Source organism: Pelobates fuscus, chromosome 1, assembly GCF_036172605.1.
Source record: "Pelobates fuscus isolate aPelFus1 chromosome 1, aPelFus1.pri, whole genome shotgun sequence".
Lineage (NCBI taxonomy): Eukaryota > Metazoa > Chordata > Amphibia > Anura > Pelobatidae > Pelobates > Pelobates fuscus.
Window position 1 is genome coordinate 318,459,644 of NC_086317.1, and position 12,973 is coordinate 318,472,616.

Here is a 12,973-nt window from a genome sequence, read left to right on the forward strand (position 1 = left end):
ATGTGTAATATGGATTAATTGCATTATAATCGCAAGCACAAATCCCACATCACACTTTATATTAAACTCAACTGATATATATAATGTAAAAAAAAAAATCCACTACATAATCACACTGCACTTAATTAGTTATGATTTTTATAATCATTCAATCGGCCGATTTAAGAAGCCTGTGGCTAATAACATATTTTATTCATGCAGATGAACTTTACCATTCTATTTGGCAAACACTTCACCTTGGAATGCACGGTGGTACAAAGAAGCAAAGTCATCATTAGAATGCACGAAAGTGCATATTGGAATACCTTGAGATTCGAGGACGGTAATCAGCTGGTAATGGACCACTACTCTAAGAGGGGGAGTGCGCTGACCGTATTACAGGGTAGCTTAGAATAAATATTGAAGAAACTAATCCAGAACAGAATAGAGAAGACGCCCACTATATCACCAATAGACTTTTGGGACTAGCCCTTCTTAAGGTTACTTTAGGGAGAAGGGATTAAGCTACTTTTTGGCATTTGATTTTTTTTATTATATTTTTTTAATAATACTGTCCCTGAATAAGTTCTATTTTTAGAACAAGACACACAGGACCTTTTTTGTATTATATTTGTTCATTTAATTTATTTGTTTTATATATTTTATCTTTATTGTCATAATAAAAGCTATTTGTTTCCAGAACTTCTGGTCTTTCCTCTCTCAAGTGTTGCTACTACCATGTCTGTCTCCCTTAAAGTCAACGGTGCTACCATCAGCTCTACCTCATAGGCTCGCTGCCAAGGTTTTCTCTTTGATTCCAATCTCTCCTTCACTCCTTATGTCCTGGTGATCACCAAATCCTGCTGCTTCCTTCTCAAAAAACATTGCACATCTCTGCCCTTATTTAACACTGTATGGGGGGCGGGGCCTGACCAACATGGCCGACAGACATACATGTGGTGAGCTCCTCTCACAAAGCAAGCAAAACAGGGCAAAAAACGAGTTTATACCCACAAAACTGCACCTCAAGAGACGGTACACGGCACCTGCACAAAAGGGTATGATCACAGATGACTCCAGAGACTCACCCGCTGATCCAGCATCAAGCGACACTTATGAGGCCTACATACGTGGCAAAACCCATGGGAGGAGGAAGCAGCCGATCCTTCAACCTGGGGCTGCAAGGCTACAGCAAATGACCCGTTCCCCCCTGCTCTGGACCGGTGGGGGTCATCCCGGTCCCTGCTGGGGGAGAGGCAGGAGAGAGTACCTCACAAAACCCCGACTCTCGCTCCCGAGCCGCAACTAACATGGCCGCCGGTATGAGGGAACACGACACCACCTGGGAAAGCAAATTTAATACTAAATTCGAAGCGATATGTACAGCGTTCTGGCACCGGATTAACACCCGTGCAGAACAGACGCGACTGCCTACCACTCCTGCCCCGCAGCTCCAGATGACAGCTAGCCCGGATGCCGGCTCCGTTGAGACGGCGGGCCCAGAAACAAAATCGGACGGCACAGTAGCCTGCACCGCCTGCTCTTCTTCTGAGCTGGGCACTCAATCAGAGGTTCCTCTCCAATGCCAGCCGTACACCCGGGGAGACCTCTGCACACTGAAGAAACCCCGGGCTCACGACCCTCAACAAGGGACCGTCGGCAAGAAGGCACGAGTGCCCCCTAAAGCCTCAGGCGGAGGACACGCGGCATGTGGACACCACGGGTCCAGGAACAGCCGAAAACGACTAACACCCAGGTCAGCCAAAAGACCCTCGGCAAGACAAGGACGGTCCAGAAAAGCACCGCTGACCTGCACCCAAACACCAGGCAGACAGGGCCTCCTCTCAAGACCCGATAGCCGGATCCTCCAGAGCCTCCACGCGTTCCCACCATGCGGAGTAGGTTGACAACAAGCTACAAACATGGACATACACCCTAAATGTATCACTGACCCAGCAAACGGACCATGTTAATTTAGGGGATTCAGAAAAGCGAAAATTTCTCTATTGTTTACCCCTCTCTCTCTATAACCACCTACTGCTATTAATACTATCGACCATACTACTCTTTTTCACCCAGCAGATACCTCACGCAGCATACAAGTATAGCACACATAAGACACGCTCCAGCTTGACACCAATTACATATGTATGCTTACTAACCAACACGCAGGTTAGACAGAAACCTTCTTATATGCCTGTATATATCTTGTTTGCTTATAAACCTAATCTGTGACATGTTTTATTAACGTGTTTTATTAGCATAACTTAGACTGCCTCTACCGTGAAATTCTGTTTAAAGCTGTTAAACCTTATAAGCTCCTGTCGTTAACTAAAATGTCTATCCTACCTTTTCGTAACTATCAGCCTGATTGAAACTAATGTTGTAGACATTTATATCTAGCCTGACTCCTTTTAAAAATTGTGCTGTCAATGTTCGCTATGAAACTGTTTATTCTTTGTTATACCATCGACTTGTATCTGCTGTCGTGGCGATATAAGCATGCCTGTCACTCTAAGCACTACAAAAATAAAGAATTCAAAAAACACTGCATGCAGCTATGGTGCTGGTCCATGCCACTATCCTCTCTCGTCTTGACTACTGCAATCCGCTTCACAGTGGTCTTACATGTTCTCAGTTTGCCCCATTACAGTCTGTAATGAATGTGGCAGAGAGACGCATCTTCCTGTCCTCCTGCAAATCCCACACCTCCTCCCTCTGTCAGTCCCTACATTTGCTTTCTATTAGATATAGGGCTCAATTTAAAATTCTGGTACTTGTTTACAAATCTCTACACAATCCTGCTCCAACCTACCTATCCTCTCTAATAAACAAGTATGTCCTGTCTAGGCCACTACACTGTGCCAAAGACCTACATCTATCATCTGTTTGTACTTTCACCTCCGATGCTTGGCTCCAAGATTTCTCTAGGGCTGCACCATTCCTATGGAACTTTCTTCCCTTCTCCGTTAGACTTTTATTCAGCCTCATGTCCTTCAAAAAATCATTAAAACCTCACTTCTTCAGGAAAGCATAACAATGAAACAGCTTTCCCTCCCTGCACCCTGCTTCCTCTCCTGCAACTGTCATCAATTAATTATTTTTTTTTATAATTCCAAAGATAAGGCACTGAAATATGTATTAGTGGAGGGGATGCAACTGCAAACTGATTATCTCAACCCCATCTCAGGATCAGACTCTCAACCAAAATACCCTAGTTCTTGATCCAAGGAGAGATCCTACTGTCCTTCTGGGGTCAAGAAGGCATTTTTCCTAGTTTGCTGCAAAATTTTAAAGCCTTCTTTTGGATCAACAGCAAAAACAGATGTGTTGAACTTTGTGGATGCATGTCTCTTCTCAGCTTTGTAATCTAATATGTGAGTCTACCCACCAGGACCCTGAAACTGGAGAAAGTACTGCAGACTGATACTAATAATAAATCCCTTTGAAAATGACTGATAGCTGGCCTGCACATTGCTGCAGCAACCTGTAATGACATGAAATACAAGGAATGGCATGTAACCTAATAGAGTACTAACTGCCCGACTCCAGGTGTTCTCCTACAACAGAGACCCCTGAGACCTGGCCTGATATGCCCTGTGCCAAAGAAAATGAGCATGCAAAGGGTTTAAGGTTTGAGTACCAGACTGGGTATTTTGTCAGTCGGGTTGAGGAGTGCGAGACCTCTGTGATAGAGTAAACTCACAATTAATTGAATTGAATAAGCGTGTGACCTATGAGACAGGTGGCTCAGTAAGAACTACTGAGTTCACTGAAGATGACACCTCTGATAGATGGAGCTCAGAAACAAATGCCAATATTTTTTTGTTGCAATTTATTTAGCATTTTATTAGAGAACAAAAATCCCTGAACCATTAAACAATAAAGGAATGTAGAGTGTAAAGAAACATTTATATGATGCAGTACATATGATTGGCATTATAAAATGTAGCATACATGCGCAGGTACAGTAAGAATTAGCTGACATCGCATATTATATCAAGAGAGGAGATCAGGCTTGAGAACAACCATCAAAAAGCTCTAAATAAAAATGAAAATTTTGACAATTGTTTGACATTTTTGATAAGTGCGTCTTATTTAGTGAAAGAGGAAGCACAGGTTGTTTTATTTTTGTTTTTTTAATGTAAGAATCATGGCTCTCTGGCAATAAAGTTTAGTGCCATGTGACTGCTACCCAGAGCCCAAAGTCCACAAAATTTAGAACAATAGGATTACCCTGAGCGCCATGTGCACCCAATTTTAGTATATGTAAAATAATTCACACTTGGACCTACATAGCATCTGAATGATTACACCAAATTTACTACATCTATGTAACAACTTCAGGATACAAGTATAACAGTACCCACATCAGTCCATCCTTGCAAGCGCGCTGTCTTGGCATAAACTTGATTCTGGCCTCATCTTTGAGCCTCACATCCAGTCTGTTACCAAATCCTGTAGATTCCACCTTAAAAACATAGCCCGCATCTGCCCCTTTCTTATTCAAGATGCTACTAAGGAGCTTGTCCATGCTCTAGTAATCTCTTGCATGGATTATTGTAACTCTCGTAATAGGTCTTCCCACAAGTCATATTGCCCCGTTACAGTCTGTAATGAACACTCCTCTCACACCTCTTCCCTCTGTCAGTCCTTACATTGGCTTCCTGTATCCTATAGGAGTCAATTTAAGGTACTAATCCACACCTATAAAGCACTGACCAATTCTAGCCCCTCCTATATCTCTTCACTGATCCGCAGGTATGCCCCTTCTCAGTATCTCCGCTCTGCCCATGACCTTATCCTGTCCGCTGCTCGCACCCGTACGTACCTGTACGTTTGCCGGACTTGTTCTGATAACCCATTTCAGATAAAAAGAAGTTTGAAGACTTTTGCACAATCCAATGTGGCCACTAAGTGATCAATCACTTTATCCTGAAGCAGTCTGAAACTTGGTTATAGCATAATATCACGCGGACGTTTGTAGCATATCCAGTTCTTAAAAAGAATATTGTTCAATATTGTATAGAATTGATTGCCAGACTATATAAACTATAACATTTTTGTTGCAAAGGATGTAGCATACTGTAGGTCTCTACCATCAGATCTCAAGTTTTTTTGAGGAGCAGATTTTGTAAGGCATTTTAAAAAAAAGTGGCATAATAAAAATAACATTAAAAATAAAACAAAAATATGTAAAAAAAAAAAAAAAACATACATTGTCCAGCAGCTTTGTTGCTTTGCCGCCTAAAATTGCAGGAACGTCATTCCGCTTAATGGAAGATGCATGCATTTACTGCTCGCCTATGCATAATTCTTAGTAAAATTTTGCCTACATAATCTAGAAATACTTCCTACAGAATAGGTAGAACAGACCACCGAAGAACTTTATGCAAAACAGTGCTTGGAAACAACTGCCATAACTTTGCTGTGGTATTAGTTCTGTATTAGAATATCTAGATATCTAACACACAGTTATTGTACATTCTCAAATTCTGACCCAAAGTGTAATATAGGTGCAAATTAGTCACATAGGTGATCTCTATACAAGGCAGAGTGTAACATTATTTATCCTGAACACGTGAAAAGCAGAAAGCTAACTTACTAATGGACAATAAAATGTCACTACTCTGTGTTGACATAAGATAACTCATGTATAGTATAATTTGAACATACGCAGGAGTAAATGATGATGATGATGATATTTCATTTTGGAATTAGCAAAAAATATGGGTGTTTTCACTGTGACAGAAGCTTTAAGCAAATCTCATCAGTGTTTTGCTTGTTTGTTTTTAGAGACAGCTGAGATCATGGTGTACCAAACTATGCAGGAAAACAATTCCAATTAGACATGTGCAATTCGTTTTGGTCCGAATATGAATTCGGATGAATTTCGGACAAATTTGGACATTCGGGTACTTCCGAATGTACGAATTGCCGAAGTGCTGAATTGCCGAGGTCCCGAAGTTCCGAAATGACCGAATTTCCGAAGTGCCCAAGTGCCGAAGCACAGTATTTTTCTAAGTACTAATATACTTACCCAGTGAAAGAAGAAGAATGTTACATTGTAAACAATTTTAAATTAAAAGTATACAAACATAGCCAGGATTCAGCTGTAAGCATTTGTAACACTTACAACAATCAAGTAACATACATTCATATAAAATGTAAGTTACTTGGCCAGTCAATGTAATGACAGGAATGAATAAGTAGATAACTCCCTAATTCCAACGGTATTAGGGAACTATCTACTAAAAGGCTGAAAGACCTAAAATGGTCTTTCAGCCAAATTTACTAATACTAAGTAAAGATTACTTAGTATTAGTAAATTATGCCCCTACTCGCTATATCGCGAGTAGGGGCATATCTATTAAACAGTGAGCAGCCCCCCTCCCGATCCCCCACTGGCCCCCACCCCTGAGTGGCAGGTGGGGGCACTAATGTAAAATAATGGGGGGAACCTACTGTCCTCCCCCCGGGCCCCCACCCCTGAGCGGTGGGTGGGGGCCCTAAATCAGAATAGGGGGGGACCTAATGTCCTCCCCCTGAGCGGTGGGTGGGGGCCCTAATGTAAAATAATGGCGGGGAACTATTGTCCTCCCCCAGGCCCCCACCCCTGAGTGATGGGTGGGGGCCCTAAATCAGAATAAGGGCGGACCTAATGTCCTCCCCCCTTGCCCCCACCCCTGAGCGGTGGGTGGGGGCCCTACAGCAAAATAAGGGGGGACCTAATGTGGGGGCCCTAAATACTAATAAGGGGGGGACCTAAGGTCCTCCCCCAGGCCCCCACCATGAGCGGTGGGTGGAGGCCTTACAGTAAAATAAGGGGGGGACCTAATGTCCTCCCCCCTGGCCCCCACCCCTGAGCGGCGGGTGGGGGCCCTAAATTGGAATAAGGGGGGGCCCTAATGTCCTCCCCCTGCCCCCCCCCCCCCTGAGCGGCAGGTGGGGGCTCTAAATTGGAATAAGGGGGGGCCCTAATGTCCTCCCCCTGGCCCCCACCCCTCAGCAGCGGGTGGGGGCCCTAAATACTAATAAGGGGGGGACCTACAGTTGTACCCACGCTGTGTAATTTGACTCATAACTCTGATTAGTGGATTTAGTAACCAATCAGAGAGTTATGAGTCAAATTACACAACGTGGGAAAATTCCAAAGAGCTTTCCCACGCTGTGTAAAATGACACAGAGCACTCTGATTGGTGGATTTCAAACCAACCAATCAGAGTGCTGTGACAGGTAAATGTAGAGACTTACCTGTCAGTCTCTTCATTTACCTGTCAGATTAATCCCACCAATCAGAGTGCTGTGAGCCTACTTGCAGGGCGAGGCAAGCCTTCCCCCGCCCTGCAGAACTCAGTCTGCGTGAAGCCCTCCATGGATGAAGATGGATTATTTTTTTGGGCGCTCGTTGTTTTGTTTTTTTATTGGTTTTATTGGTTTTTTATTTGTCCTTTTTGGGGGCTGAAAAAATAAGATTTTAGAAGAAAGAAAACATTGAATGGTAAGGTTTTTTTTTTTTTTACAGATACTTAGTTAAAGGTGCCCCCCTCATTAGTTTTTAGGGTGAGGGGGGTAGGTAGGGGGATAATTTTTATGGGGGGGAGGGGGTGACTAGGGGTTTGGGGACCTCTAGTCACCTGGGGGAGACATTTTTTTAGGGCCCCACCCGCCGCTCAGGGGTGGGGGCCAGGGGGGAGGACCTTAGGTACCCCCCTTATTAGTATTTAGGACCCCCACCCACCGCTGAGGAGTGGGGGCCAAGTGGGAGGACACTAGGTCCCCCCCATTATTCCAATTTAGGGCCCCCACCCGCCACTCAGGGGTGGGGGCAAGAGGGGAGGACTTTAGGTCCCCCCTTATTAGTATTTAGGGCCCCCATTCGCCGCTGAGGGGTGGGGGCCAAGGGGGAGGACACTAGGTCCCCCCCCTTATTCTTGTTTAGGGCCCCCACCCATCGCTCAGGGGTGGGGGCCAGGGGTAGGACATTAGGTCCCCCCTTTATTCTTGTTTAGGGCCCCCACCCGCCGCTCAGGGGTGGGGGCCAGGGGGGAGGACAATAGGTCCCCCCTCCATCATTTTACTTTAGGGCCCCCACCCGCCGCTCAGGGGTGGGGGCCGGGGGGTTGCACTATTTTTATTTTATTTTTTAAACAGTGAGCAGTCACAGTAATTTTTGCTTAGTATTAGTAAATTTGGGTTTTACCGTGGGAATTAGGGAGTTATCTACCAAGCGGCTGCAAAAGAAGTCCCGAAGTGCCGAAGTCCCAAAATTCCGAAATTCCGAAGTGCCGAAGTTGCCGAATTTCCTGAATTTCCGAAGTGTCGAAGTGCCGAAGTTGCCATATTTCCAAAGTGTTGAAGTGCCAAAGTGCTGAAGTGCCGAAGTTGCCGAATTCCGAAGTCTTGAAGTGTCGAATTGCCGAAGTCCCGAATTGCGAAAATCCAGAATTTCAGAATGCTGAACCGAACCGAAAATTTTCCCCATGCACATGCCTAATTCCCATTATGTTAGTATTTTTATTTTATTTTACTGTATTTTTGCATCTGATCATGGTTAGTAATGTATGCTGACCCATACAGTGCGGCTGTAGAAAAAAAGAATATTCCATATTATACATGTCCTGACAATTCCATTAACTAGAAAATATTTAACCCAGGCATTCATTAAATAGTCATTTTTTTTAAATTAATAAATATGCAATCTAAGGGAAAAACATTTTTTTACAAATCCCGCTAGTTGTACAGGGAGAAAAATAATACACATTGACCTTCAATTCTGGTAGTAAAATTGCTGCATAAACAGTATGACTGTTTTACTACAATGATCAAGAAAAGTTTTGAAACTGTACAACACGGGTCCCAAATTTGATTCATTAACTTTCAAAAAAATCATAAACATAAACTCAAAAAAAATGTGTGCGAATGTGTCGTAGTTTGTGGGAAAACGTAACCGTAATTTATACATACATACATACATAGAATTATAATAAGTGTCATAAGCAAATCTATAAAAAAGGAGGGTTTTTCCTTATACTGTATGGACAAGACATGCATGGCAATTGCATTTCTCGTGTTTACTGAAACAAAGTAATTAATTTCTGTTGAGTACAAAATAACAAGTATGTATATGAGTGCGTATATATATATATATATATATATATATATATATATATATATATATATTACAAATTGTTTAGTTGTTCTAGTTTTGCTCGCATGAATAGAAATGCTACAGGTATATAGTGTGGCTACTTATTCTACGGTTCAATTTCTAAATAATTTTGAAGTGCAATGAGAACAAAGCTTAACATTAACATAACAATAGGCAAGGTTCCTTTGATATACCTCCTACTTATCTCACTTCTGTCTGTCTCCAAGATTCAGTGAAATGTCACTGCATCTGATTTTTAAGCATTTCTTGTGACAATTCCAAAACAGAAGGAATGATCATGTAGATCATTGTTATATTCATGATAACAGTACACTTTTATAAAGTTGCAACAGAAATTCTCTATATGTAAGCTTGGTGTGATTTAACATACAAGAGAGTCCTGACAATAGAGGGAGCTAATGAGACTCACAACCCATTTTCACTGCAGTGGATTTTCCCTTTTCCTTAATGTCTCATTATAAATACAATGCCCATTGCACCCTTTTTCTCCATTTAAAATGTCCTTTTATTCTTAATGAGCATGGTAAACTTCATTAGGATCCTATCTCGTATGGATTTGGACTGTTTTCAGGTGAGGTTTAGATTTCAGTATGGACAGATACAAAGTGAGGAATAATGAAATACTTGGAAATGATCCAGGAGGACTATAACCAACAAAGTGACAGATGTTAAAGAACATTGCTGAATTCGACCCTTCCTATCAAAGCACACAGCAAAATCATGCAATAGAAAATAATTTACAACAAATTAATCATTCAGATTATCCACCCATCTGTACGACAGAGTCAATTATAAGGTCATTTAAAACCTGGATATAATTGACCGTTTGTGCTGCCATAACAGTCTGATCTTCAAAGACATGATGTGACAATGGGATGTCCTATTCATTCAGCAACAACAGGTCTATAAAGAGCTGCCAGTTTGACATAAGAAGAATATTTGTTTCTAGTATACGATTTTTAAGGACCATATTTCAATGAGGGTATAATGTCATTTTAGAGGAATAAAGCAAATGGTTTGTAATTGTATCAGCATGTTGGTACATCAAATTACAATGAAGGATACTATCAAGTGATTTTTAGAGCTTACATTTTTCAAACGTTGATTTAAACTGTCTGTAGAAAAACAAATAGATTATATCAGGTAGACACTAATTGTAGTAAAGTTGCCTTACTTGTTCTCGTTGTAGATCCTGGAAAAAATGGAATGTGTCCCAGTGACTAAGGAGGTACAGAGGATAGAGAAAGTGAACTGCCAGAAAGTTGATTGAGAAAGGAAAAAAAAAGTTAACTTCAAGGAGAATACATTTCCCCGTCTTACTCTGCTATGACATCAGCAGGCTGGTGAGTGTTTTCTGAATGGAGCTTTGATTGAATAGGTCACTGAATAATTGGGTTCAGCCCTGTGCACAGCCAGCATCCCTCAAGCTACATAGAGTGACCATCATATTTCACTTCCACACAGTCAAACATGATCCTGGAATGCCTAGGTTTATAACATGTGATCCCATTCCCAAGCCAGGGGTGTAAATTGAGTTTCATCAACAGGAAAAAAAAAACAGCATACCGTTCTTTCTTTAACAGTTACAAAAGTGAGAAAACTAAACCTCTTAATACACAAACAAAGAACACATACTGGACCCTGGCAGCAAACTGTAATATTTACTTATCCTAATAGACAGACAACAGGGCAGAATTAAGCATGAAGGCTTCAAATACCTTTGTAATATGAATGAACCCTAACATATTTAACTTAAATACACCTCAATAATCATATTTATTTTATGTGACTATAACAGAGTGTTATAAATTATAATTTCTATTTCTAAAGGGCTGCACTTACCAGAATAAAGCATACATACGTTATAAGGGTGCTGCTGGGACCAATTCAGCATCCACCACACTCACTCATTCACTAAACAGCTCACATAATGCAATCGTTTTTTTTTATATATATACACATACATACATACACACACACACACGCACAGTCTTGGGAAAACAAAGTAGACCCTCTTTGAATTCTATGGATTTACTTTTCAGGAGACAACTACAATCATATGTTCTTTAGCAGGTATTAAATTAGGTAAATAGACCCTCAGATGAACAACAAAATATAACATATTACACTGTGTCATGATTTATTTAGCAAAAATAAAGCCAAAGTGGAGAAGCTAGGTGTAAAAAACTAAGTACACAGTATGATATTTTGATTCAATATCTTGTAGAACCACTTTAGAAAGTAATTGGTTTTTTTGTCGCTTTATCACTCTCACATTTTTGTGGAGGAATTCTGGCCCACTTTTCTTTGCAATGTTGCTTCAGTTCATTGAGGTTTGCTTACATTTGTTTATGCACAGCTCTCTTTAGGTCCCGCCACAGCATTTCAATCAGGTTGAGGTCTGGACTTTGACTGGGCTATTGCAACACCTTGATTCTTTTTTTTCCCAGCCATTCTGTTGTAGATTTGCTGGTGTGATTGGTATAATTGTCCTGTTGCATTACCCAATTTTGGCCAAGCTTAAGCTGTTCAACAGATGTCCTCACATTTGACTCTAGAATACTTTGGTACACAGAAGAGTTCATGGTCGACTCAATGACTGCTAGGTTCCCAGGTCCCCTGGCTACAAAATAAGCCCAAAACATCACCCCTCCACCGTGCTTGACCGTTAGTATGAGGTGTTTGTGCTGATATGCTGTGCTTGGTTTTTGCCAAATGTTGAGTTGTGCATTATGGTCAAACATTTTCACTTTGGTCTTGTCTGTTCAAAGAGTCTTATGGTTTGATCAGATGCACTTTCAAACCTAAGCCATGCTGCCATGTTCTTTAGGGAGAAGATGCTTTCTCCTGGCAATCCTTCTAAATAAACCATACTTGTTCAGTCTTTTTGTAATTGTACTGTCATGAAGTATAGCATTAACATGCTAACTGAGGCCTGAGAAGAAACTCTTGTTTGTTTATTTTTTTTGCAATTTCTCTGAGCATTGCATGGTCTGACCTTGGGGTGAATTATCTGGGACATCCACTCCTGGGAAGATTGGCAACTGTCTTGAATGCTTTCCACTTTTTAATAATCTTTCTCACTGTAGAGTGATGGACTTTAAATTTTTTGGAAATGGACAGTTCAATGGAAGATCATTGCTTATGTCTTTTCTCTTTGGCATTGTGTTAACACACACCTGAATGCTCCAGACCAGCAAACTGCTAAAACATTTATAGAAGTGGTCACACTTGCTGATCAATTAATCGAGGATATTTAATTAGCAACATCTGTCTGCTACTTAGCCTCTTAATTCATATGGAAGCAGTAAGGATGTACTTAGCTTTTCACACATGGCTTCTCTATTTTGCCTTTATTTTTGTTAAATAAATCATGACAGTGTAATACGTCATGTGTTCTTTTTCATTTGAGGTCGTATTTACCTAATTTTAAGACCTTCTAAGGAACAGATGATTTTAATTATGTTGTGATATTTAAAACCATATAATTCAAAGAGGGTGTACTTTCTATTTCCCTTTACTGTATATATATATAAGTAAAAAAGCAATAAGTCTGGCACTCTGCCTGAAAGGTAATAAGAAAACGCCAGCAAGGTGCTGCTTTGTGCTGGATAAATATAAACAAGAAAAAATAAAGATGCGAGCACTCAAGGTTATCGTGGGGAAAAATTGGATTGAAAACCCCTTCAACCTGAAGTCTGTGGATAGTTAATACAATGTTAAACAAAAATCTGCACACCAGTCAAGCCATAAGACTTGCTTTTCCCATATAAATCACAAATCTGCAATGATGTTACTGCCACAAAGGAATCTAGATGAGCA

The 12,973-nt window shown here is 41.1% G+C and overlaps 1 protein-coding gene across 1 annotated transcript in view; it reads right to left on the reverse strand.

Annotated features, from left to right (window-relative positions):
* The window catches only part of OCA2 (OCA2 melanosomal transmembrane protein), a 300,931-nt gene extending 290,460 nt beyond the window's left edge, over positions 1–10,471 (reverse strand). The window contains exon 1 of the mRNA XM_063459252.1: positions 10,326–10,471. The gene's annotated coding sequence lies outside the window, so the exon portion shown is untranslated. The remainder of the gene's footprint in view (positions 1–10,325) is intronic.
* Between the last annotated feature and the right edge of the window lie 2,502 nt (positions 10,472–12,973).